General features: G+C 42.5%; 1 long non-coding RNA gene across 2 annotated transcripts in view; it reads left to right on the plus strand.

Moving 5' to 3' along the window:
• The window catches only part of LOC311020988, a 62,254-nt gene extending 54,507 nt beyond the window's left edge, over window positions 1–7,747 (plus strand). For both annotated transcript variants that reach the window (XR_014597958.1, XR_014597959.1), the window contains 2 exons: window positions 6,184–6,306; window positions 7,619–7,747. This is a non-coding gene — a long non-coding RNA (uncharacterized lncRNA). The remainder of the gene's footprint in view (window positions 1–6,183; window positions 6,307–7,618) is intronic.
• Window positions 7,748–23,229: the final 15,482 nt, after the last annotated feature.

The raw sequence follows: 23,229 nt of genomic DNA on the forward strand, positions 1-23,229 counted from the left end.
GAGTTAGGGTGTTTTACATGAATTTTGGGGGCTCGGTGGTGAAACTGGGAGCCGAATATATTTGTTGGGTTGAGCTTCTTTTACAAATGCACGCACATAAAACCTTCAGTAATGGCAAAACCACAAATGAAGGGGGGCGAGCTGAGTAAGGGTGGTTCTGTGTGTGCGTGTGTGTGTGTGTGTGTGTGTGTGTGTGTGAGAGAGAGAGAGAGAGAGAGAGAGAGAGAGAGAGAGAGAGAGAGAGAGAGAGAGAGAGAGGGAAAATGTGCATTTAAATATAGATGCATACCATTTCTGATGGCAAGTCAGGGTTTTGGCACCGTTTTCAAGCAAAAGCATATTTTGTAATATTTGTTTCCTCCTGGAATCCTAAAAAGAGACACTCTCATGTCTATTCTAGGATGTAACCTCTGTCTCATATCACTGTGAACTGACAGTGATGTTGAAAAGACGTGTGCCTGGAGTGAAAATAATAGAAAAAATAAAAGAAAATACCCACAATGCTTTCAAGTTTTTGTCTGGTGTATCTGCAGAAATCATTCAAATATATTTTTTCTTTATACCATTTTTTTGTTGCCTTTTCCATGCTGATTCCAGCCCCTCGTTGTCACACACACTAACATGATGGTGTGTGACTGTGTGTCAGATTTAGTTATTTTACTGGCATGGGGGACGAACTCAGACTGTCGTGTTGGTGTTGTGTTTCTGTATCCTGTGTGACATGTGAGCGGAGTGGGACAGGTTCAGCTGTGTGAACAGAGCCAGATGGAAGACTTCATCTCACTGTCGTTTTGTGAAACATCCATGTTGCCTCGGATGTGTGTGTGTGTGTGTGTGTGTGTGTGTGTGTGTGTGTTTTTGTGTGTAAACGTGGACATGCTAGCTAAAGGGGACATCTGTTTGCCTGGAGGTGGGGGCAGACTCTAGTGTGTGTGTGTGTGTGTGTGTGTGTGTGTGTTGGGGCCACATGGGAGCGTGGAGGCAGACACAAACACACTGGAGCACAAATGGCAACGCTGTGCAGCTTCTCGTGTTGGAGCAGGTAGCTGCAGGTGAGGGCAGGGGGCCGAAGACAACAACAGCACTTCACTTAGGCCTAATTAGGAAGGCGGCAGGGTCAGAGTCTGAGCAATATGTTGCCCACACGCATCCGTGGTTACACCGGTGGATTATGGGACACTTGACTGGGAAAAGGCAAAAGGCCCAGAGGCACAATAGAGAGACTTTACATATTTATTGTTGTATAAAAGTTTTAGTCCATTTTCTGACTTGGGTCAGCTCTATATGTGTTGTGAAGCATATCTATTAACCTGAATAAATTTTTTTTCAAATAAAGAGATATTAATATCATAAATTATTAGATTATTATAAATAACCCTCTTAGGGTTAATATCATAATATAATATTAATTACTAGGGTTAATATTGTGCACATATTTCACAATATATGCAACATTTTATTCTAATTTTTTATTAGTATTTACATATCCTGTAATCTTCTTTCCCTGTAAAATAAAAAACCCAGTAATATAATGACATCGAGGCATCAATCAATCTGCAACTTCAATCAGCCGCAGTCCTCCAGACCGCCGTATCACGCTATAGACTAAGCCCGCCCTCTTTTGGGCGGTCCTATCAGATGCAAAGGATTTGATTTAAATCCCTCTTGTAATGTTTCACCACTCAAATATTCCATTTCACTGGGGAATTGTGACAGTACAGAAGACAAAGATGCTCTGAGTAAATTGCTGAATTCCACTGCAGTGCAGCTCAGCCATCGAGTAACGTTGTCTATTACAGAGAAGCTTGGAGTCTTTAATAATAATTAAGAAAAAGGAAGTGTCAAAAACAGTCAATGTGCTTAGTTGATTAGAAATCATTCCCAATAAAAATAATTGTTCTTCTTGCAGAGTTGCTTTCATCAAATATATAAAAAAGACAGAAAGAAAATAATAAACAAGAATATATATCTATGGGAGACAGATATTTATTTTCGATGATGATTGTTTTACCACGAGAATAAAAAGACGCTTCAAACGTATTTAATTCATTGATTTGCTACACATGTGCTAGGACCATAAATCAAAATATAGAAATGAAAATAAAAAAGGAGCACAAGCATCAAACAGAAGTCATGTGAGTAGAGTGTAGTTCTCCAGTCCTGGGGCATGATTTTCTGTGAGCACCTTGGACTACTCTCAAAGATGCATGCCAAGTCCCCCCCCCGACCCCCCTCCACAGCCTGACTTGACGACCGCCTGGACCACCTCGCTCCCCAGGAGGTGAGGTCAGGGTGCTGAGATGGAGGCTGGGGCTGCCCTTGGGCGCTGAGATTCAGGCCAGTTTTCTTCAACTTCCTCTCCCTGCGCTTCTTCAAGGTTTGAGCCGGGGTTGGGGGTGGGGGTGTGGGGGGCTGTTGAGAGCTGCTGGCGAGGGCACCATGCACCTCCCGAAGTATTAAAAGAAAAGGATTCTCCCTCTGTGAGGCACCTCCATAGTCAGACACCAGGGCAGGAAACGGAGTAGCCGGCCAACATTTAGCATCCTGCCACTGCGCAGGAAGTGGGAAAGGGTCCTCAAAAGTTCCACCAACTGACTATAAAAGAGGTAGACATCGCCGGGAACCACTCGTGAGAGGTCAGCTATTTATTTATTTTCTCCCCGTCCTCCCTCCCTTCCTCCTCGCGGGTGAGGTTGCAGCATTGGAAAGGTGAGCCTGAGTTGATCCTGTGCTGGGGAGGGCAGCCCTCACCTCGAGCATCAGGCTAACACGAACATCCACCAGCTCCAGTGTGGCCAGGATGAAAGGCAGTTGGAGGGGAGCGAACTGTACCAGGCTCCGCAGTATTGATGTCGGAGAAAATGAACCGACTCTTCCAATCGATCCACAGAGGGAAAATGTAGAAATAGAAACGGTAAATCTGGCTGTCTTGACTAACAGCTTAACGGCGTCCATCTCTTCTTTCCCCCACTCTTCTTTTGCTCTTTTCACCTTCTATGTAAACCAGGCCAATATTCCTACATTGATGTGTTCTCGAGGGCAGTAAAGCATTTGAACACTATATTGGCTTGTTTTGTTCTCCTCTAGATGACGAATGCTGTGTTTTCATGATCAATAGAGCCGGTCTGCATTACTGTTTAACGTACACATGGTGAGACGGAATATTTTAACATGCTTGATGCCTCCATATGCTTATAGTTGTGTGTCAGTGATGTGGTGGTTAATAAAAGAAGTCAGATAAACTGTGACCTCCACTTTCTCGGAGGGAAATAATACTTAGAGACATATTACTTCTATGAAGTATACTGTGGATTTACCGCATAAACATTTCTGGCTAATTTTAAAGGAGGTTCAGGGGGTTTAACCTCCATTTGCTCCACTTGACACAAAGATTAGGAGGTTGAAAAGCTTCAGTTTCAAAGTTCAGACCTAATCAACATGCAGCTGAAAGAGCCAGAGAATTTAATAGTGCATTGAGTGAAGATTTTCCTGTCTCATATAGTACGAAATGACCATAACATATCTGCAGGGTTTCTATCTGTGGCAGAGCATTCTTGATCAATACCAATTACTCCACCAATTGCTGAGATTTCTGCCTTTCTGAAGCTGTTTTCCAGCTTGTAAGTTGTTTTTGAATTCCCTGAAATACACACCTATCTACACCAGTGCACCATGCAGCCTGAAATGCCATCGTATTTCATTCAATCAGCTGACAGGTTCATGTTGACTCATTTCTGGGTAGGATGTTGGGTTTTTGTGGGGTATGTTATAACCTAGCAGTCTTGAGTGACGCTACACTAATAAAAAAGTCTGTTACTCCCACCTTACATTCATTATGGAAATTCCGAAAGACCATACAGGTCCTAATTCAACCTACAACATAATTTTGGGAAATATCAAAGTGTGAAAGTCTACATAACTTAAAGGTGCCAAATGCATGGAGATATGGGAGCATTTTTAATGCCTCCCAACTGGCTCTCAACACGACGATGGCTGAGCTGGCGGCTCACAGGTTACAGTACTAACAGCGCTAGTTGTGCTACCAGCACTAGTTGTGCTAACATTGAAGGATAAGACAAACATGCACGGCCAGCCCGGCTTTGCCGTAGCTTTGACAAAGATTCTCCTAGCTTTGTCAACGCTAGGAGAATCTTGGAGTGACTTCGTTCTGTGCTGGTTGACAATAATACTGCATATTGCACCATAATATCATGGACAATGATTGGTTGTGAATCAAGCGGCACCAGTTCAAATCTTGGATCGGGTCAGCCACAAATGTAATCATTCAAGCATTATAGTTACTCTATAATCATAATCTAAATGTGGTTATATGATACATATGCATTTTTTTTATGTTCCTCAAATGTAAAACGTGCGTCCTTGCATTGGGCAAAGCATTTGTGTACTGTTAATACCAGATGTGTTTCCCTTGTCATTGTGGGAGAGAGAGTTCCTGACCACGTGTCCAATCTTACCTTGAGAAGAGCAAGAATGAGAAAACATTGTTGAATGCCAGAAGTCAATGACATCTAAGAAAATAAGAACAAATCAGGGACAACAATAAGAAGACATTTGTTCTCATATCATTCCCCACATGAGGCCCTTCTTCACATATACTTTTAGGATTTGATTTAAAGATCCCTGACTGGTGAGAGACGATGAGGAGGTTTGGCTGTTAAACAGTTTGTTCACAGATTAAGCTATTCAGTTCCACTACACTCTTGTTTATGGGTGAAAAAAAGAAGAAGTTGAATTTAATTTTTCTTCCCACTGCTACAGTGAGCCCTGAGCAGAGTCTGAGTGCACTTAGTATTTTCATCTCGCACATCATGCTTTTTAATTATGGGACATATTGAGCAGCGTGTCCAATGCACAATGGCTCTGCTGGAATATTCATGTCCAAAGTTGGAGGAAAGTGGAAAGGGGAGGGAAGTGAGATGTAATTGTAATTAGTGAAGAACCTGGTGCTGCCAATTCTCAAAGGAGCATCTAAGTCACCTGCTGTGTGTATGTGTGTGTGTGTGTGTGTGTGTGTGTGTGTGTGTGTGTGTGCATCTGTCCTCCTGGCGTAGCGTACCTGGACACACCAGGGAGTGTGAGGAGCTCTCTTGGCTTAACTAGGAGACATACCTGCCTGTCTCCTCGCTGCGGGCTGAAGTGGCTAGTTAGCATATGTGCTGCCGTGCATGCGCGCGTGTTTACCCTATATGTGTGTGTGTTGGGGCATGTGTGAGTGCACATGCACAGGCCTCATCTCAAGTCTCGCCGGAGACTTGTTGTCTAAGATTAATGAAGGTCACCGGAATCCTCTAAAGTATTCCGATAATTAAGGCTTTGTTTATCAAAAACAAGTTATATTAAGAGCAAAAAGATTCATGGTAATTATTCATAATCTTAACAATTCAAGTGTAGCCACCTCATTTGTGCCTTTAATTCTTCTTGTTAATGTTTTGCATAAATCTGCATAATTACTTGAGATGCCTGTTGTATTTTTGACAGCTACTCAGTTCGTGTGCACTAAAGGGTATCGAATGTGCCGCGTGCTGCATACTTAAGAAGCGCCTGTATGTCTGGAGCTGCGAAACATATTTCAGCCGTCAGAGGTGGCTGCGCGGGGCGGCAATGCAAACAGAGAATGGGTTGTTTTCTATCAAACGGAGTAAATAGATGCTTCTGCTTCTGGTGGTTAGAATGAGGGCTTTTATGAGCAAGGCACCCCCCCAAATCATAACACTAAATGGGGCTGAATAAATCCTCACTTTGAATAACCGCCCTGCAAACAGGAGCTTTTGTGAGCTTGTGTTTGTTTGGAAGATCAAGTCCCGTCTATGATGTACCCTGATGACACAACTCAGTGTGTGCATGCCCCGAGTCCGTGTGCATATTTGACATGTCTGTATTACTCTGATGCAATAATCACATGCAAATGACCACTGCATGGACATACTCTCTCTTGGTTTACATAATCTTGTAATGACCTCCTGTGAAGGGTCTGTGATATCGGCCCTAATAGATTTTTCTTGCTCTAGATTTTTTTTTTAACCCTACTTATTTTTTGCAGCGCCGGCCCCTGGAATTACACCAAGTGAGGCTGGCCTATTAGCACTGTGACATGAGTGATTTAATTTACCCTCAGTCTCTCTCTCGCTCTCTCTTTGTTACTCTATCTCTCCTCTTATTTAGCATGCGACAGGCGTAGACAGAAATGGCTGCGTGATTGGCCTGCGCTGGATGATGATTTTAATAAACACACACACGTGGAGGAGGCCACAGGTCAACAGTGTGTGGATTCATCAGTCGCAAAAGGTAGGCAAGCGCTGTGAGTGATGACACACGCACACAGATGCACTTTATCAACCAGTCAACGTGTCCCGTTAAAAAAACTTTGACTAAAGCCCTTTTCTCCAGTTAATGTTTGCACAAACTCTGCATATTTGTATGTTAAGTGCAGTCTTAGGCATCTGTGCATCCTGTGTGTGTGTGTGTGTGTGTGTGTGCACGCGTGTGTCCACTGAGTCACACTTGTCTGCGTTACCCAGCCCTCCATGCAGGCCTTGTGCTCCTGCTCAGAGAAACATGTGGCTCTGATGTTAATTGAAATTTGTCTAATGAAGTAAAGTTAAGAAAAAGAGAGACTCGTAGGAGAAGAGATAGGTAGACAAAGAGAGGACAAGGAAGAGGGGAAAAAAAGAAAGCTTCAACTTTCTTTAATTATGTTTACCCAACAGGCTTTGCTTCCTCATTTAAATAGCATAAACATCTGGCCATGGTGCGCCACTAGCATGGCGGCAGTAGTCAAGCAAATCTTCTGGAAAATAATGAAATTAGATCCCTGGTGCTGTGACAGTGGAAGGGCGGAAGACATCCGCTCCATGTTAATAAAATTGCCATGAATGAGTGAATACAATTAGGAAATTGTCAGTGGCGGCAGTGAACTTTTGTAACTCACCGATGTTTGCATCATTCGATTAAGGCAGCAATTTGGACTTGTTTATTTGCGGCTGCTGTGGCTTTTATTAATTGTGACCCGGCAGTGATTGGCCTGCGATTAAACCAGTCACATATGATGTGGATGAGGGTGAGGGATGGATTAGTGGGCAGGCTGATGGTGGACGTTCATCTTTTTATTGTTGTTTATCTCTGTGAGTGCATGTTGATGAGGATGGATGTGTGTATGTGTGTGTGTGTGTGTGTGTGTGTGTGTGTGTGTGTTCAAAGTGAATGTGTGGATGTGTATGTGGGTTTTTTCACAATGTTAAAAATCAAGATGAAATGAAAAATGCCCTTTTCACCTTTTTAGATCACATCCCCAGTCATATCTGAATTCTTCTTCTTTCTTTTTTAACATTATATACAAAACATTTTTACAAAAAATAAATGTATTTGTATTTGCGTATCAAAATGTCCCCCATAGCTTTCTGGAGCGCTCATAGTGGGTTGTGAGGACAGCCTAACTTCTGACTGATCCAAAAATGGGCAAAGAGGTGTATCATCCACGGAGCTGGAGAAACAAATTTGTGGACGGGCATTACATTTTCTAGGAGGGGCTCATAACACAAGAGAAGCCATATCGTTGTTTTGAAGAAGTTCCTAATGTCTATAATCGATGTGTGCACAGGTATCTGAGTGGGCGGGCCCAGCTCCCCCATTACCGCCCTGCAACCGGATGTGGAGATGAGGCAGCCCAGGTGACACAGCAGAGGAAACGGATAGCAGCTGACCTGATATGCACCAACCTAGAACCTAGAAAAAGCACGCCCTAAATTATGGATAACGTAAAGCCTTAATATAACTTAAACAGGTGAGTTCTATAAAAATCCACCCTTACAGTTGTCCTCAATGCAGATATTTGCACTTTTTCGTACCAGACTTTACATTTTTATTAACATTTTTATTTCTGCTGTAAATTTGGGCATTTTATCATGGGGGTCCATGGTGATTGACTTCAAGTGGCCATTGAACTGCAGTTATTGGCGCTTCTTCGTTGGTTTAATTTCTCAGCACCGTGGGTTGTCGCTTGGTTACATCACATCCCGTCACACCTTGTTCTCTAAATGTTCACAGTGCAAAGGACATGATATTAAAGTTACAGTGTTTGCTTACAATGCTGTCAGTCAGGACTGTTCAAGCAGATGTGTCGTCACATCGCAACATGGACAACTGGCAGAAATGGAGATAAAACCAGTAGTGGAAGAAGTACTCAGGTTTTACTCAAGTAAAAATATTGTCAAGATACTTCACTACAAAAAAATTCTGCCTTGGTAGAATAGTAGGGTTAAATGAGCTCTTTGAGATATGATGATGCCTGACCATTAAGAGGTTTGAAGGTGAGGAGGAGGATTTTAAATTAAATTCTGGATTTTACAGGGAGCCAGTGCAGAAAAGCTAATACAGGATAAACGTGATCCCTTTTTCTCGTTTTAGTCGGAACATGCGCTACAGCATTCTGGCCCAGCTGGAGAGATTTAAGAGATCTTTTGGAACTGCCTGATAATAAGGAATTGCATTGCATGCATAATCTCCTCCCCCTGTGTGTAAAAGGATCAGTGTGTGTGTGTGTGTGTGTGTGTGAATTTGTGCCTGTTCCTTTAAGAGCATGTATCATTGGTGTTTACCTTCGCTTGTATGTTTGTGCATGTGTGTGTACATGCAGTGTACACGCTATAGGTTGTCCCTTCATCTGCCTCCGAGATGTCTCCCTGTTCCTCCCACTGTACAGCGAGCTACAGTGTCCCAAATATCTAGTCATTGCCCAAAAAGTAAGTGTTGTGTAAATAAGTTCATGTGTGTGCCCAATGCGACCGAGCTGTGTTTTATTGATCGATGCAATCGTTTCCATCTGTCCGTCCTATAACTGTCCTTTGGAGATCCCAGCTGTCATTGGGCGAAGGCGGGGTACACCCTACATAGGACGCCAGTCCATGTAGAGACAGCCAACCATTCACACTCGCATTCACAAATCCTTTCCATGAAAATCACAAACAGCATTGGTGACAAGGGACAACCCTGCCAGAGGTCACCACCCATTGGGAACATGTATGACTTTGTGCCAAGATTGTGGCCACAGCACTTACTTTGGTTATACAAGGGCTGGATGACTCATTGCAACGGCCCGGGAATTCCTACAGTACTCCCCCACAGGGTGAGTCTGAGCAGTGTGATACCCATATAATTGGAGCAAACTCTCTGGTCCCTCTTTTTGAAAATAGGAACCACCACCCCGGTATGCCACTCAGTATGCCGTTTCCCTGAACCCCACACCCCATTAAAGAGGCGTGTCAACCAAGATATCTTAGCAATGTCCAGAGGCCTCAGCATCTCAGGGCGAATCTCATCCAACCCCGGCACCTTCCAACCGAGGAGCTATTTGACTACCTCTGTGACCTCTGCCAGAGATTGGAGGAGGTGAGCCTTCCTCCAAGTCTTCAAACTCTGCCTCCTCTGTGGATAATGTGTTTAAGGAGTTCCTCAAATTGTTCTCTCCACTGCAATACAATATGTTCAGTCTGGGTCTGTAGTTCCCTTCACCTGTTAAACACAGCTTGAGGCAAGCCCTGCTTTCCCTTTCTGAGTTCTCTAATAGTTTGCCAGAACTTCCTTGAGGCCAACCGAAAATACTTCTCCAAAGTCTCCCCGAACTCCTCCCCCACCCTGGTTTTTGCTTCTGCAACTGCAGCTGCAGCCCTTCTAGCCAAACAGTGCCTGTCAGCTGTTTCGGGAGAGCCAGCCAGGCCCAGAAGGCCTCCTTTAACTTGATGGCCTCCTTCATCACTGGTGCCCACGAGAAGGTTCTTTGGTTGCCGAACGACCGGCCCACAAGTCCTTTGAACATGGTCCACTCAGAGTCCATACCCCCAACCTCCCTGGGGAATTTGTTGGAGACCTTGTCGACAAGAAAGGATGCCAGACATTTTCAGTTCACCCTCATTACATGTTTGGGTTTACCAGGTGTGTCCAGCAGACTGCCTCCCATCTGATCCAACTCACCACTGGGTGGTGATCAGTTGACAGTTCTGCTCCTCTCTTTACCTGAGTGTCCAAGACATACATCCACAGATCTGACTATACAACCACAGTTGTCAATCATCGATCTTTGGCCTAGGGTGTTCTGGTACCTATAACACTTAGGAGGATCCCTATGCTCGAACATGGATTTTTGTCAGAAAAGGCAAAAATGCAGATGGAACTGCAATCATGAGAATACTGGCTTGAGAGCAACTAAATGCATGATCAGAATCTACAATCTGGTGAGGTCTGGAAGGTTGAGTTGGGTGTTTGTAGAGCAGGTGATTTGCTGGCAGCTGTGGAAGCTGGTACCTGGCTCCCATACACCAGACTCCAACCCTGAAATCAAGCACAGAGAAAGACAGACAGACAGACACACCACCAGGAGGCAGATGGCATGACAAACAAAGCACCACTCAAGGTCAGATCAGGCACGCTGTTCCCCTCAATCACTCCTCCCCAGTCCCCCAGCAGAACTATAGAGTCCCCAGTCACCGCCCTTTCCAGAGCGCCACCTAGAGACTGAAAAGTCAGGGTCCTTTACTTACAAAATTACTGCCTCAGTAGTTCTAGTGTTTAACTGTCGACAATGTATATGACAGATAGATAGAAAGAAAAGCTAAGATAATATAAATAAGAAATAAACTGTTGACATACAAGTCAAGTGTTCTGTGAACTGTCAACAAAACACATTATGTACAGTATTTATATGTTAAGATCTCTCCGGATTTAAGATGGATTTAAATAGACAGAAACAGGTGATATGAACAAATTAAGAATGCAATTGTGCATTAATAATGTTATTTAAAATATATTCTATACACGTTATTTGTCATCGTCAATGTAAATCCCATAGAGACATATTTACATGTAAATACTGTTATGATCTGCCCTGAAAATAAGTGGAATTAGCTTTGACTACCATTTATTTAGTTAAAAAGAAATATACAATTTTACATTACACATATTTGCATCCAGTACTATATATATGCAGACAAATCCAGACTGTGGTGCTTTGGAATATATCTGTTCAAATGCTCTCAGTCTTTATCATCTTCACTTCTAGGGTCTGGCATTCACCATTCCCAGTTCCCTTTGGAAATGGGAAGTAGTGCGTTCATCCCCTCCTTGCTCTGTGCTTTCTAGCGAGAGGACTGTATTTACTTTACAGTCTCATGCAGGCAAAGGAAGGGATTACATTTGTGGAAATGAGTTGTCATTTCAGGAGGTAATAATGGATTTGGGCCTGAGATCTCGACAAACACAACACGGGGAGAGCAAAGAGGATGAAACATGGGAGCCGAGGTAGAGGATGTGTGTGTGTACGTTGTGGATTTGTGCGCACACAGGAAGGATGGGACCCACACAAAAGCATCCACACACTATTTGGCTGGACATCTGTACAAATGAGAGAGCAGTGGATTCTGCTGGGGTGCTGCCTGGTTGGGGGGTGGACATCCCACCACAAGATTCCTCCAATCTTCAAAGCTCCAGTCCAGTTGGAAGTAATAGTTTCCATCCCTGTTGCCAGATTGGGTTCGTCTTGTCATCACCACTGTATTTATTGACAACCATCTTTTATCTTTTATCTTGGCCGCCCTCAGGATTGCATCTGTAGTATTTTACACTTGAAACTTAAAATGTGTCTTTTGTCTTCAGCTGGAGTTTTGGAAGTTCCATTCTGGCCTGCCAAAGGAAACAGGCCCTCTTGGTTTTACCCTCCCTTCCTGTGACCGTGACCTTTGGACTGCACAGTAGTATGCCAGTCTTATTAAATCCATCATCATCATCATCATCATCATCATCATCATCATCATCATCGTGATCATCATCACACAGGCCTTCTCAGTCCATCTCACATCCCATATGCAGCACAATTTAGAACAATTTAGTATAACATCACCATTAATGAATGAGTCAATCAGGTGATGTCAAGGTCTTCGACATGACCCAGGACCCAAGTGGCACTTGGTCCAAATTCTAATCACTCTGATTGTACTTCAATATGTCTAAAACCAAAGTGTTCAACCAAAGTTATCAACATTGATCATGTGTCGGCGTCACAGTGGGAAAATGTATGATGGCAAGAAAAACCCAGACTGCCACTCTGTTTGAGCATGGTAGCTTATTACTCGTCGTACCAGTCTTTCTCTTTGGGTCCGTCTGCGTCAACCACACACAACCACACTGTGGAGGGTTACATTTTATTTGCATCACAGGCCACAAGTTAGTACATAATGTCTCTTATCTTAACACGCTCTAGTGTTCATGTTGAATCCCCCCCAAAAACTCAACAGCAACGGAGTTGAAAATTGTACTGCGTCTTAACATCGCTGAAATGGGTTATATGTCAAACACAAAAACACAAAGACGTTGCTCAATGTTGTAATTCAGCTATCATCAAGTCACAGTCTCATGATGGCATTAAACAAAGAAATACATATATCTCACAAAAAGACGTACTTGGGTCATACCTGCCATTAGGGGGATTATTTTACAGGCGTTGCATGTACTTCATACATAATGATGGAACCATATGCCTGAGCTATTGAGAATGTATGTGCCTTGATGTGTGTAAAACGATCATTCCAGGGTATGCAGAGGTGAGGGGCAAAAGGGTTTGCCTATTATACGACTGGTTTTGTTAAATAAGACATTTTGTCACATACAGCTGTGAAATCACAGGGCTTTTTTTTTCTTTTTTTTTTTTTACAATACATAATGTAAGCCACAGGACTGCACGTTTCAAAGAAAATATCATTAACCTGAGTCTCTTATATGATTTTCTGTAGGTTAGGTTATAAGGTGTATGTGTGTATGTGTGCGTGTACACATATTTGCGTCAGTGTGGAGAATGAATTAGTGTACAAGTATCTACTTGTGCATTTTTGTGTGTTTCCGTGCTTGCATGAATACACATGTGTATCTGTGTGTGTGTGTGTGTGTGTGTGTGTGTGTGCGTTGTGAGACAGATGGGTAATAGCCCCTATGCTGAAAGCGGGGCCCTGTGTAACGTGCGGCCCTGATTGCAGACCTGATTACCTGCCATATGCTAGCTGAAGGGTTGAGGGCCGGACCAAATGAGAACAGTATGCAAACGTTAAAGCAGCGTTTTTATAGCACAGTCATTATGCCCCGCTCTGGCAAATGAAAACGAGCGTGGCGGGGAGGGAAAATAATGAAGTCGTAAAAAAACGGACGGGTCACGGTGCGTGGTCGCTGCCGCCACCGCCACCTCCCTGCTGTAATCCCATTGGCTAGAGGAGAAGGGGAAGGGTCCCCTGCTAAGATGATGGTAAAGCGTTGGTTAGACCGCAGGGTGGCCCTGTTCAATCGAAAAGCCTTCCATAGAGGGAAGACGGCAGTTAAAGATCAAACTGTATCTTCTTTCCCTGTGCACATCACCTGTATTTGGGGAATGAGTGTGAAACACAGGCGTGTAGAAACACAGTGTGTGAGTGTGTGTGTGTGTGTGCCTGTGTTTGATGTGATTATGATCCTATTAGCCTTTGCATTCTCCATTATGCATGCAGTGTACAGGGCTAAACTGACCTTGTAAGACGATCATTGACTCTCCTTAGAAAACACTTGTTATCCCAGGATTAACACACACACCAATTACTACCTGCTCGCCACATGAGCTCAGGAAATAAAACACTTCCTATCTGTGTCTTTAAAGGCGGGGGTACCGGGCCTCCGTCTACACACAATGTGGGGGAATACACTAATTCGTTTTTTTAATATGAATGTAAAATTTAAAAGAATAATAAATTATCTCAATTACAGGGATCTGAATGGTCTGTTGGAATGGACTGTGTATGCTGCTGCAGAGCATTACTGAAAATGCAAGTTATAAAAATCATGTACATTCATGTTTCGGGGTGAGGTTTTACATGAACTGATTTAAAAAAAAATAGTGGGTCACCTTCAAAACATGAAGTTGAAGGAGTGAAGGATATCATTGTTTTTTATCCAATCTGTGAATGGAGATTTTTTTTATTATTTTGGATATGATACAGTGTAGTGATATATCCAGTAATATTTTTGTTGTATTTAAATTAAAAAAAATACCAGAAGTTGTAGTCATCCTGACCCGGTATGTACCAAGAGTATGGGAACTTTTTTGATGTCAGAAATTTAAATGGATTTTGGATTTGTTCTTTCCACGTCAATGGTTGAGTAGGTGATTGTATTCAGAAACACTCTGTTATATTACTTGAAATCCTTCTAACCTACCCATAGCAACGAATAAATTAAATACTCTGACATAAAAATGTTTTAAAAAATGTCATCTGTAGCAGGACTGTAAAAACCCCGTCTAATCAAAAATGTTGGGCCGGAGAACATCTGTCTGTCAATGGTTACTTCCTGATTGAAATCTGCCGATCTTGAGCACCCGTTTGACGGAATGGGGGAACGGCTTTGAACAGAGGTCTGAACAAAGAGCGGGACTTTTTTGGTTTGATGGTGCGTTCAAAGTCAAAGTATCTTTGGTTTTTCCAAATTACCTACTTTAAAGAATCATGCTATGGAAGCAAAATCGTCCAAACTTCCAAAATTGGCCAGTGTTTTTTTGCTTGTTATGTCTCACCTTTTTAATTTGTCATCTTTGATTTAAAGAGATGTTAACACTGGCAACTGCAATATGACACCATAGCTTTAGGAAGCTACACACAATTTCTACATAAGGCTGTCGAAGAAATTGTAGAAGTGTATTTACTTTTCTGTTTGAGTGCAAATGGAACAAATTACTTTGAACATGTTGAATATTGTGCATCCAATGGCCAAGAAATGTTTTCTCAAAAGCCCCAAGTGTTTTTATGTCAACTTAAAGGTACAATATGTAAGAAATCTAAAGCAACTGGCTGTAAAATCATCCTAATATGTCATAGAGACTCAGGAATAATGATCATATAACATACTGAACTCACCAACAACAACAGTACAGCCAAAATATTCGCATTTAAAAAAATCTTTTGCGGACCGCAAATCATGTTTATGTTTTGAAAACATGTTTTGGCACGTGGCGCCACCCACTGGCATCTACCAATCATTGCAGTCAGTAGAGTCTCAGCTGCCGAGCAACCACAGGTTGCCAGTTTCAACTGAGCTACAATGGCGGAGGCAACGAAACCCAAAAGAGCTCGTCATGATTCACAAAAACGCCAAGATGAAAACAGAGGCAAAGCGAGGGTCTATATAGGGGATGCATTTAAACATTGGAGACAGTTGAAAGCTGAGAGGAATTTAAAATCGGATGAAGAATTGGCTACACTTCTCCTAGACAGGTAAATTGAGCTTGGCTATAAGTTAGTATCATAGCTTGACGGGGATGGATATTTCGAATACTTTGAACTGTCGAGTAACAACGTTATTCATTTCGATCATAGAAACAAACGTTAGCCGCATAGACGTCGGAACTAGGGGTGCAGGGGTGGGGGTGCACCCCCTCCCATCAGCCTCCCCGCGGCATCCGAGCGCTCTTTCCCAGCCTTGCGCAGGTTGAAAACCTGGCTGCGCAACACTAGGAAGCAGGAAAGACTTACGCAACTGTACACTATGTTAATTAATCGCTGTTGTTAGCTGTTGTTGTGAGCTGGACACCGACTCACGGAGCGACTCCCGGTTGGTCAGCGCGCAGACACCGAGGATCAACAGCTGAGTGACGGCGGCGCTGAGGCGGAGGCTCCGCTTTTATGTCCGCGTCATAACGCTTTTGGTGCATGTTTAAAAGAGTGGGTTTACTTCAAAATGCGAGCGTCAGACGCTGTCAGAGCGTTTATGAACAGTGTTTTAGAGCTCCCCCTAAATGTCTCAAAGTAGGCTTTCAGGTAATTTCGCGCATAACAGCGCCTTCTGGGTAAAAAAGACGTAGCCTACGGCAAAATCTGGAATGAAAAATGGCACTATTATTTCATCCCCGAATCCCATTCATAAACACAATATCTAATATCAGTTAACAAGTCGTTTTCCGTTTTTAAAACGAATAACGGGATACAGTAATTTTCCCGTTTTTCGTTCTTTTATTTTGAAGCGAAAAACGGGAACTCGTTAAACGTTTTGCGATTGTTGACTTCAAAACGAAAGTCGGATGGCCGCAACGTACACGGACCATTCCCCTGGCCGCCGTCCAGCTTGCTGACGCAGGATATGCCAACAGCTCTGGCAACCTCGGGTCTGGAGGGGAGGGGGTGGAGGAGGAGGCGGATACGACTCACCGCAGTGTTTTGAATTTGAGTGTCGTACCGTTTTTGGCCACATTCTTACATATGGCGCCTTTAACTTTATGTTCTTTATGTATGTATTTTCCATCAGCCAATCTGACTGTACTGGCAAATGAATGGTTCTATTTTTCAGAAATCTGCAAAAAAATTATAATTTCAAGATTAGTAATGCTGTTTACGCTAAACTCACACCTATAATGTAAATTAAAGTAAGTTACATCAGAAAATGTTTGCCGCTGGTGGCAGGAGTGAAAATAATTCATCCTTGTCATGTTATGGTTTCAGAATGACGAAGACGTTTAGAGTTCAATTAGATGGGGATTCCAAATAGCTGCCATAAATGAGGAAAAATCCTAGTGATTCCCCAGGACCCCCTAAGTTTGAGCTGAGTGACACATTTGTCCAATGTATGGCTCCGCCCTCTGTTGGTGTTTTTTTTCTTCCTCAGATATACTGTAGATTCATGTCTTCCTTCGTTCAGCGTTAATGCTAAGCTGGGCTCACCAAGCCCAAGCACTAACATCAGATTGATATTGAACTCCTCATTTCAAAGGAAAGAAAATGTTCCTGAGAAATTACTGGTAAGGTTGAATCCTCTTTTTACACCAATGGAAATAGATTTGCATATTCTGTTTGATGTGGTTCCAAGAGGATGTTTCTATTCTGCTTCCGCTATAATCAGGTTGTTAATGGAATACCAGGCCCCAGCATTATCAGATTCTATGTCTATGTACCATGCATGTCGTTGTGTGCTATTTGGCGGAAAAAGTGATCCCTGTTTAACAAGCTGAGAATCCCACTTTACCATAAAACCTGTTACGGTGTAAGGAATGGCTCTTGTTGCCAGTGGCTCCCCATCACTTTTCCCATTTCCATCCATCAGGAGAAAAGGGGAACTTGTGCATAATCCTGAAGCCCATTGTGGCCTACTTAGTGGGAAGGAACATGTCTCTCCGACTGGTCGTGCCTTTGTATGTGGGTCAGCTTCATTCAAATTCTCTTTCATTCCAGCTCTTCTTCCGAAACTGTGGCCCATCATTAGCTGTAATATAGGTCACCCCAGGCTTTGTGAGGCTCCAGCCCCATTTGCATTCTTGATTCTGATGTAGCAGTCAAAGAGTGACTCTAGGTAGGGAGGTGGGATGCTGGGGAGGAAGGTGGCATCAGACGTAAAGGCGAAGCTTTTATCACTTTTGATGAAAGGATGGGGTCAGTCTGGATACATGCTTAAAAGGATCAGGGTGTTTTCCCAGTGGTGGGTAGATGAAACTTCTATAGATGCAGGTTGAAATGTACAGTGGCTCTCTACTTTTCTTCATGCTGGAGAAAAGATGAACTGATTTATTCCTGCATTTAAACTTACTGTTACATGTCATATTCCATGAAATAATCATATGCACTTGATATTCATTAAGTTTTGTTAAGGCAATGGGTACTCTACTCCTGCATTCAATTCAGGTCAGTAACCTTTATTTGAGTTTTTTAATTAAGGTATGTGAAGGCGTGCTTGCCCTACACCCATCATGTGCAATAACAGGGGAATTCACAGAATAAAAGGTTTCCTGTCAGACCTAAACAGAGGGTTATGACAATGACCCGAGAACAAATAAATATAGTTTGGTGTTTGGTTTTCTGTTACATTCTACGATGTGAATTACTATAATTTGCAAAGCATGAACAATGTGTTATGTTTGAGTCTCAGGTGAGAATCAGATGTCATACAATGTCATGGGCATTATGAAGAAGTTTGATCTTACATGTTCCTGTTTATCCCACCTGTTCTCTACTGTATCAACCCTGTCTATACAACTAAACTGCACCCTCAATACATTTCAAGGGACATCTATTTTCTCTAGACCAAATGCTAATTCACTAATTATATTTTGAAAGTGGCGAGAAAGTCAGTGTCACAGAAGGCTTATGGGAGGGAATTCCAGAGATGTTGGGGGCCGTATGGCTGAAAGCTCTTGACACCATGGAAGACAATCAGGTGTGGTGAGCAGCAGCATGGAACAGGAAGAGCCAAGAGAACTGGTAGGTGTGTAGGAGGTCAGAGAGGTAAGTAGGTTGTGAAGAGACTTAAAAGTGAGGAGGACAATCTTGATGTCAATGCAGTAGTTGTCATTGTAAAGGAAGCAACACGTGGTAGGACTTTATATATTGCTCTTATGACTGAATTCATTGGAAAGACCTTTGCAACATTTCCAGCCATTTCTTATCATGTAATAATATATTTGGACACTTGGACTCAAGAACTCATTGGGTCAGTTCAATGGTGAAGGTCACTGTGATCTCACCCAATATGTTTTTGGCCAAGTCAATAATTTGCATGCTAATTATGACCATTTCACACAAACTGACTGGTTGATTTGACTGGTTGGCACAAGCAGGAATTGTAGCTGAATGACCATCCTAAAGTCCTCAGCATCACAGCAACTCCAGCCTCTGTGTTTAGTATGCAAAGGTAACAGGGACTATTGACAGGGTTTTTTTCCTCCTTAACAAATACATGTTTCCGCCTTAATTGTTATTGGAGATGTTATCATGAAGCCGATACAGCCTCACTTCTAACCCTGCTAAAGCCTGACAGTGGTGTGAAGGTGGCAGAGATGGGGAGGTATGCAAAATACAGCTTATGTATAATTAATGTCCCCCCCAACACACACACACACACACACACACACACACATTATCCTCTTTAGGATGGACAGCTGGCACCAGGGTGTTTTTTTGACCTCTAAGGGCTGCAGTGTTAAATTGAGATACTGAGGGCGAGGAGGGAATGGGAATTGGTAAAGGGCAGATGCTGAAGAGAAGACACGCACACACACACAAACCTAAAGTGCCACTAATATAAGAGGGAAGCAAATGAACACACTTGCAATTTGCACATTTAGTAGTAGTAACTTATCTTGTTTACATTACATGTTTAACTCAAAAATGGTGATGTTACCGGAGCAAAGTGAGCTAATTTTGACTTTTCTGACAACACAAATTGGAGCGAAGTGATTGTTTTCTATGTAAAAATCGTTCTTGATATATGTGAGCTTGACAGAAAAGCAGCAACTGTAACATATTGGCTCCTGTGATCAACACATCAATCTTCATGCATTGTGCACTGGCATCCTTGCATGACACAATGGGCCTCATGCAGATAGATATATAACAACACATCCCTTTTAATTTTTGTTCGTTTCCACAATTTGTTTTTATTCTGTTAGTTCCCATTCATTTCTGGGATTCATCAGGTTAACTTTTTCAGGGTGTAAAAACACACTGGGAAATCAGAACTCTGCAGCATTTGCTCAGTTATGAGTGTAAGGAGGTTTCTGCGGGCAAGCTAGCCCCCGCTTTACATTCTGATGTAGCATTTCAAAATAAAAGCCATGTGAGAGCCAACTTCCCTTGAAATTCACATTAAAATTAAATGTAACTAGGCTAACTTGCCCACAGAAACCTCCTTACAGTCTTAACTGAGCACCACGCCACCAAAACACTGCAGACTCCATTCTGTACAAAATAAAACAGAGTTGTTCTTTTCTGATATTGTTTAAAAAAAATAACAACAAATAATTAAAGAAGGAACCATACACGGATTTGCAACTGATGTTTCATATTTCATTGCAAATTTATCTTTCCAAATTTTTTTTTATTTAGTTCATAAAATAAAAAAAATAGCCAAAAACACTTTTCACAATTTATATAGACCACTCATCATATCATCATGGATACTTCATTAAAACCTTTATTTCCATTCCAAGGTATCTGCTAGGGGTGTGATCCACCAGAGACCCATCAATGCCATAATGATCAAAATACATAAGTGACAAGACGATCTTATTGTTATCTTTAAAATGTTGTCATTTTGCATATATTGTGATTTATTGTTTTTTTCAACTGCAAATTATAGTTTGTCAGCATCTGTTTTTTTTTAATAGGACGTTTTCACTCGGTTCTTCTCTCTTCAGTTATTGCTGCAAAATGTGTTTTGACTGATTTGACAAATCAGGGGCCCGTTTCACAAAGCAGGTTCAACAAACTCTGAACCTAACCCTGAACTCTGAGTTAACCAACTCTGAGATGGGCAACTCTGAGTTTTCGGTTTCAGAACAGCGGTTTTGAATTAGTTCAGTCAACTCTGAGTATGTAAACTCTGAGTTACACGCGTGCCTGCCGACTCTACAAAGCCATCATCAATGGAGCTCCGATACTACGATTCACCATGGCAGCAACATAACTGCAGCAAAGTAGCGATAGTTGGGGTGGCAGACAATTACTGCCCGATCTAATGTGTATAACTGAATGAAACAGTCTATTGATCTATAAGTCTTTATTTTCAACCTTGCAGAGCAGCACTGTGGTGTAATGGTTAGCAACGCTGCCTACGGTGCAGGGGACAGGTGTTCAACTCCCGTAGTTCACAAAGCAGTTCATTGAATGAATTATCATTTTCATTGGGTTTAATCCCCCCAGGCACAGAAAGAAAGTGGCGTCAGTTGAAAGCAGAAGAATATTGCGCAAATACGTTGACTAAGGCATATGATTTTAATCATATTTCACATATTAAACAGTAAATATAAGCAGGTATGTCTACACAGAAATGTACTTAAACATTTCATAAATCTCCCGTTCGCAAAAACGCTAGCTCCGCAAAGAATCTGGTTGCGGATTATGTCCGCGATATGAAATGTTGAAAATGTCGGAGAATATTGTTTAGATAATATCTAATGTGATTGATAGGAAAGGTAATCAAAATCCTCTCCCGACGCAAAGCTGCTAGAATCACTTTTATTTCCGTATCAATTAGGTTGACGATGAAAGGACGGCACAATTTTTCAGAGTTGGTTCAGATTCCGGAAAAAGGCAGAGACATGTAGGGAGAAACGCAGGGTTTGTTGAAGCAAACCTGCTAGCGAGCAGGTTAGGTTCACGGAGCATGTTACCCGGGTAACTGACTCAGATTTATGCTGAACTGGTTTTGTGAAACCGAAAAACCAGAGTTTCCCTCATCTCAGGGTACACTAACTCAAGGTTTTTACTAAACCTGCTTTGTGAAACGGACCCCTGATCTGCAAGTTAACATATAATATGACCTCACCATTTGTTAATATTGAAGTGCCAGAACACACAAACATGCCACACACTTGCATGCCCACGGCTGACTTTTGCACACCCCCGCCAGTTTACTGTACTCCCTATCTCCTCCATTAATTGATCTAAACAGGCTCAGATTATCTCGGCTCTTATGCAAAAAAAAAGCCGGAGTCACTGCCAAGGCTTTCAAGATAGCAGAAGGCGAGACAGACAGAACTTTGGCTGAAACTCCTTCTGCGCCTTAATTCCTGACGGGGGAACACATTAATATCCACCCCCCTCGCACCACCACCACCCCTCCTTCTTATCTTCACCCCGAGCCTCTTTTGATGTCCCAACTCTAATCAAGTCGTCCGGGCCGACGGATGTGCGGCTGACACGGGACAATCGGCGGAATCTAAATCGTTACATCTCCCCTGACATTACCGTGGCATTTTTGTCGTGGCAGAGGTAAGAAGAGTGAGATTCGGTTCACAGGGACCATAATTCTTTCCATTGGGAGGTGGGAGGGGCTGGGTGGCATATTCATATTAGCATGGAATTAGGCCCTTTTTTAGATCCAGGAAATCCAGTGTTGGCAAGGAGAGCGCTAGAGTCCATACACGCTCTTATCAGGCCCGGCGTAAGCCCTATTCATACCGACTGCTATCAGCATAATTCTTTTTGACATTTCAGATAATCATCTAAACAGAAAGCTCCCAACTAGCTAGATGGGGGAGTTGTCAAATAATGAAGGGATCCTACATGTTTACTACTAAAATATCAACCTTTTAAATAGGTGTCTGGATTTGACTGTTATCTTTGAACCCTCATCCTAGCGCTTCCTGTATCTCTGTGAGCGACAGGGGTGACTGTGTGTGTGTGTGTGTGTGTGTGTGTGTGTGTGTGTGTGTTTCTGATGGTGATTTACATCAACACATCCAGACTCCACAGTGTCCGTGTGTCTCCTGACTGTATCAGAGCATGCCATAACAACATACATTAATCCTATCCGCCTCTAATCTGCTAATATTTCCTGGAGAATTATCTGAGGACACTGTCTCATATGCAAATATGCCAGAGGAATGGGTAAACACCACTCTCACTACTCCGCTGGTAAAACATCTACTGTAACCCTGTGTTGGCTGGACAGATTAGGCATCAGCTGCACTGCCTGTTTGTGTTGGGTTGTGGCTGGGAGTAAATACAAACAAATTATCCTTGGATTATGTATGAACCTCTAATCACCGGTCAGCAAGGACAAAGGCCTCATACTCTAGATAAGAAGTTGAGTTCTGCCAATATAGAAGACATTTATTTCATGCAGAATATAAACAATAAAACGCTACACACCTGTTCACATTTATACAGCTCAAACTTACAAGATCAAAAATCAAAAATACTTTACAAGAGCAATTAAACAGAGAAGAACAAGACAGGAAAGTACTATGACCCTTGACAACTTTGTGGTAGCCTCCACCCAGACTGCAAGGAACCTGGGTGTGACACTCGACGACCAACTCATCGGGCTTACATCCAGGACATGGTTAAAACTTACACCCCAGCCTGTCCACTCCACTCTGAATCAGCCAATCGGCTTGCTGCTCCCCCACTGCGAGGGACACCAAGTCACTCGAAGACACCCAAAATAGTGGAACAAGCTCCCCACTGAGATCCAGCACTGAGACAGCAGAAAGTCTACACATCTTCCACCACAGGCTAAAAACACATCTCTTCAGACTGCACCTTGGCTAAGAAGATGGTTTATACATAAAAAAACAACAACAACAAAAAACACATCCTGCACTTATATGTAGCACTCTGTAGGCATATTTGACACTCATGTACATGACTCTTGCTGTTCTGGGTTTTTCGCTTATGGTTGAATGCATTTATTGGTCGCTTTGGATAAAATCAACTAAATGTA

The sequence above is a fragment of the Eutrigla gurnardus genome, assembly GCF_963514095.1.
Source record: "Eutrigla gurnardus genome assembly, chromosome: 11".
NCBI classification, from domain to species: Eukaryota; Metazoa; Chordata; class Actinopteri; order Perciformes; family Triglidae; genus Eutrigla; species Eutrigla gurnardus.